Source organism: Nicotiana tabacum, chromosome 13 (assembly GCF_000715075.1).
Source record: "Nicotiana tabacum cultivar K326 chromosome 13, ASM71507v2, whole genome shotgun sequence".
NCBI classification, from domain to species: Eukaryota; Viridiplantae; Streptophyta; class Magnoliopsida; order Solanales; family Solanaceae; genus Nicotiana; species Nicotiana tabacum.
Window position 1 is genome coordinate 58,646,340 of NC_134092.1, and position 5,224 is coordinate 58,651,563.

The 5,224-nt window shown below is 37.7% G+C and overlaps 1 non-coding gene across 1 annotated transcript; it reads right to left on the reverse strand.

The window, feature by feature from the left end:
• Positions 1–353: 353 nt before the first annotated feature.
• LOC142168480 (small nucleolar RNA R71) lies at positions 354–460 on the reverse strand. Its single transcript, XR_012698339.1, has one exon. It is a non-coding gene; the product is annotated as a small nucleolar RNA R71 (small nucleolar RNA).
• Positions 461–5,224: the final 4,764 nt, after the last annotated feature.

Sequence of the window (5,224 nt, forward strand, 5' to 3'; positions counted from 1 at the left end):
ATTACTCTAGACCGGTCTACAACCAAGGTTTGTCAAGCATTCGACTACCTCTAGTTGCGGCAAACAATTTCGAATTGAAGCAAGGGTTGCTTCAAACTCTGCAAAACTAATGTGTCTTTAGAGGAAAGATGAACAAAGATCCAAACAAACATATAATGGACTTCGAGGAGATCATGAACACATTTCAATATAATGGTGTTTCACAAGATGCAGTTTATATAAGGGCATTCCTCTTCACACTGAAAGATGATGTGAAGCAGTGGCTTCGGAGGTTTCCCCAGGGATCAATTATAACATGGGAGGAGATTACCAGAAAATTCCTAGACAAATATTTATTCTTAGCTAAAACGGGCAAGTTTAGAAGAGAGATCCATAACTTCTGCCAGAAAGACAATGAAACTGTGTTTGAAGCTTGGGAGAGGTTTAAGGAGATAGTCAAAAAGTGTCAACATAGCGGTATTGAACTCTGGATGCAACTCCAGGATTTTTGGGATGGGTTGACACCGGCCTCACGTAGAACATTGGGCAATAGAGCTGGAGGTCCGTTGATGAATAAGACACCAGAGGAGATAGTCACTAATCAGTGGCCCTCTGAAAGTACTGAAAGAAGAAGGGCGAATGATGTTCATTCAGTTGATGCTAACACATCTGTGCAGGTACAGCCTGATGCTATGGCGAAAGCGATAAGGAAGCTAACCTTAGCTTCAATACAAAATGAGACTCATGCAGCATGCGATATTTTTGGAAGAGGACACCCTACTCATGAGTGTCAAGCTTCAACTGAGGAAGTTAATGTTGCTGGAAATTACAACTTTAATGCAAAAGGTCAGAGGCACCCCGGTTTTCATGGAGCTCACCTGGGGATACAGCAAATGCATGGCAACAAAATAACGCCAGATCTCAGGGACAAGGGGTGCCTGTTTTCCAAAATCAGCAGAGGCAATAATTTTAGCCTCAACAACCAATTCAATATGGGTTAGAAGATCTAATGAAGTCCTTCATTATCAAGACAGATGAGAGATTAGATGCTCATGGTGCAGCTATCAAAGAACTTGGCACAGGGTTGCGAAACTTGGAGAAACAAGTGGGACAAATTTCTACCATATTGTTTGAGAGGATCCCAGGTAGGCTGCCAACTGATACTGAAAGGAACCCAAAGAAACTGTAAATGCTGTAACTCTGAGAAGCGGGCAAGTGTTAGAAGAGCCCACTCCGGTCCAAAAAGAGAGTGTGCCTGAAAAAGAAATTGGGGAGCAGCTGAAAAATGAAGTTGATAAAAAGAAGAAAGGAAAGAAGGGAGCTGACAAGAAGAAGAAGGAGGACATTTCGAGAAGGGATGAATCAAATGAAGAGAGCAAGCACATACATGCTTTATCTTTTCCCCAAAATCTTTATAGAGAGAAGCTAGCTAAACAATTTGAGAGGTTCCTAGTTATGCTGAGACAAGTTAATGTAAATTTGCCATTCACAGAAGTGCTCTCCTAAATGCCAGCTTATGTAAATTTCTTGAAGGAGATCCTTACAAAGAAAAGGAAGCTCACAGAGCATTGAATTGCTATCTTGCAAAATAAACTCCTATAAAAATGTGGAGATCTAGGGAGTTTTACTATACCCTGCTCTTTAGGCTCTATTAATTTTGATAAATCTTTATGTGATTCTGGTTCCTCAATTAACTTAATGCCTTTGTCTATTTACAGGAAGTTGGAATGTGAGATTGGAGAGATAAGGTCGATACCCTTATATTTGCAGTTGGCAGACCAAACGACTTTAATACCCGAGGGGATAGTGGAAGATGTCTTAGTGCGGGTAGATAAGTTCGTGTTTCCTGTGGATTTTATTGTAGTAAATATGGAGGAGAACAAGAAGGTCCCTCTAATTTTAGGAAGACGATTCTTAGCAACGGGTAGAGAAATATTAGACATACATGATAGAAAACTCATGCTTAGAGTGAGGGAGGAGACTGTAACTTTTGAGATGAATGTAGAAATGGAGGTGTAAAAGGAGAAGCCAGCTGCAGGTGTTGAGTGGAAAGTGAAAAGTTCAAAAGAGAAGCCCCTAGTGATAGAAAAAGACAAGTGTAGGGTGCATCCTAAGAAGGCTGAGAAGAAGCTGCCTGCATGGATGTGTGCTCTAGTTCGGGCGCGTGGAATGGAGCCCGACTTCGACTCAGACCCCGACTAGATATTCATGGAAGTTTCCTCTACCTTATGCTTTTTAATTGTATGTTGTATGTATATGTGTTAGTTTTGTTGTTTTAGTAGTTAGAGTTAGAAAAAGAATTGAAAAAAAAAACCATAAATTTTTTTAAAATTTTCGACTTTTCCCAATGATGGATATCATATCATTCGACAGGTTTCTTGAGGGAGTAAAGTCGAAAGAAAAAGACAAAAGATTTTTTTTTGTAGTTAGTGTAATAATTCCCCCTTGGTTTTTCTTTGTGCCGCGGTTCTTTTCCAAGGGTTTTGTTTGAACCGAGTGTAGGTAGTTTTTATTTTTGTTAGAAGTAGGAAACCTTGTGCTATGAATTGAATTGGAAGCAATATGTCTTAACTTTATTATACCTTGAGAATAGTGAGTACTTTAGTTGTGACGCTTAGGCTCAGTTTTTGACTCTTGAATAAGTACCTTAAATTGTATGATCTTAACTTTGCTTAACTGCTTTGACTAGAGTGTCTTGATGATCCAATTTTGAGTGAGTTATGTGCCATGTGTGTGTGAGGTTTTTGTGTTATTCTGTGCATTGCATTTGATATCTAGAACTTGCCCCGTGTGTTTGCAAAGCGAAATAGTAGTTTTGTTCAGTCTGGAAAGTGATATAGGCATTTCTTTATTGAGCCAATTATGTGCTTTTACCCACCTAATTGTTATGTATCTTAGTTAACCCCGTTGAGCCTGTAATCCTGTTTCTTTTGGCAACCACATTACAAGCCTTACCCATTTGTTTGGATTGACCATCTATTTGAACCATTTACCTCTTGTGAGCACTTAAAATTGTATGAACTTTGTAAAAGTTGAAGTGTGGGGTGGTTGGTTTGGCTTTTGAGTGGAACTATTGAAATAAGAACGAAGGTGTACTGAATTGAAAAAGTAAGAGTCACTTGAATTAAAAAATAAAAATAAAATTTTATGTAGTTGTATGATTGTGAAAAATGATCTTTGATAAGTGGTAACACTTGATGTAATTGTGCTTAAAGAAGAAGGGAGTTAATGCATATTGATGTTAAGGTGGCGTATGGTTTGTTATAAGTGTGGAGTTTTGAATGTTAAATTGTATGTATTAAAGTGCTTAGGGAGGTGTAGTCACTCTTATATCCAAATATATCCTATCCGTCCCGTAGCTTACATTACAACCAATGAAAGTCCTATTTGATCCTTGACTGAATGGGCTTGATTAGTTGAGTTGTACAATACGGGCAAGCCTATGGTGCATCTTTTGTGGCATATGAATGTTGTTTCTGAGAGGGAGTGAATTCTTTCTATTTTGAGTTCCTAATTATTCTTAACTTTTATTGTGTGTGGAACTACTCTCTATTATTGTGAGGGCACTTGATTCATGAAGGAAAGGCAATGTTGTTGGCCTCTATATTAGAGTAAGTGAGTGAGTTGTAAATAATACATGGTGGTTTTGATTCAATTCTTGAGGTGAAGTTGTTACACTATTGTACTTAGTCTATTTTAAATATTTTTGGTGTAATGAGTTAGGAGAGTTGCTTAGTAAGGTTGTGTCTATATAAAGTATGGTGTGATTTCTCGAGGACGAGCAATGGTTAAGTGTGGGGTGTTGATGGTAGGATATAATCTTGTGTTTTAGTCACTTATTACATTCTAATTTACTGCACTTTAATTGAGTTTGAGCGTTAATTGCTAGTGTTTTGCACTAATTGTGTGTTTTATGCCTTGTAGGAGTGATTCCGAGCTATGTAGATGTTATGGAACTAATTTGAGCTAATTGGAGATTTGAAGTCTGAGTAAAAGCCCAAAGGAATAAGCCGGAATCATGTTCGGGGGTCGAGGATCACTTCTAGGCGTCAAAATTCAAGGAAAAATAATTTGCTGAAAAAATGCACTGGTGCGGCGCACTGGGTGACACACAGTGCGACTCATCAGTGTAAAAATCTGTCAGAAAATAGCAAACTTCAGAGACTGGGTTTTTGGGGTATGTCAGGAAAAACCACTAATGCTACGCACCCTGCTACGCACAGTGCGACGCATGAAAAATAATAAGTTTGCAAGTTTTTCTATTTCGGCTAGAAAAGAGTGATTCCGTTTGGGCCCGACCCTACTTGGTATAAATACATGGAAAAACGGTATTTTGAGAACTTGTTTTGACACATCTAAGACCTAAGGAGGGTAGAGAGAAGGTGGAGAAGACAAAGCACAAGGAATTCATCATTCAATCCTCACTCAAGACAAGAGTTTGGATCGTTTAATGCTTTTCTTTTATATTTGTGATGAATTACTCCATATCTATGGAGTAGTTCTCTTTAAGGTTTGATAAAAATGGTATTTTGATGATTGTTTGTGGATATTAACTCTAGTTTTTATGTATTAGTCATTAATTCTTCTTAGTAATCGAAAGAGGTTAGTTGAATTGTTGATTAAACTTAGTTAGGAGGATAATCGAGAGAGGTTCTTCTAAAGACCAATCCACTACGAACTCGTGCATATCTTCACCAATCTTAAATTAGTTCATCTTGTGAGATTGAGACTTAATCGAGAGAGGAGTTTCTACTAAACAATTGAATCAATAATCAAGTGAATTCGAGAGACTCACTTGAACATTAGAAGTGAATTATCTAGAGTTAAATCCCAAACATTTATCTTGCGTCTATCCTATCGACCCTATTTTCTCCCAATTGATTTCCTTCTTTGCTTATTACTTGCGTTGTTTGTCACTAGTCAATAGTTTAGACTCTTAGTTAATTTTAGTTTAAATCACATAATTCTCAAATGTTGATCATCTTGGATAGCAATCGAGCTATAAACTACAAAAATACTATTTAACTCCAATCCATGTGGATACGATATTATATTTTACTATATTCGACTAGCGAGCATATTTAAGTGTGTGTTTTGTGCTCATCATATGCCAATCTATGAAGCTAGAGAGCTTTGACAGAAGGTTCGGAGTGGTGAAAAGACAACCCTCACATGACTTGTGTGTGATCGTGTACGACCAAGAGTCGATAAAAAAGTGATGACAATTTAATAAGGCAGCACCAAA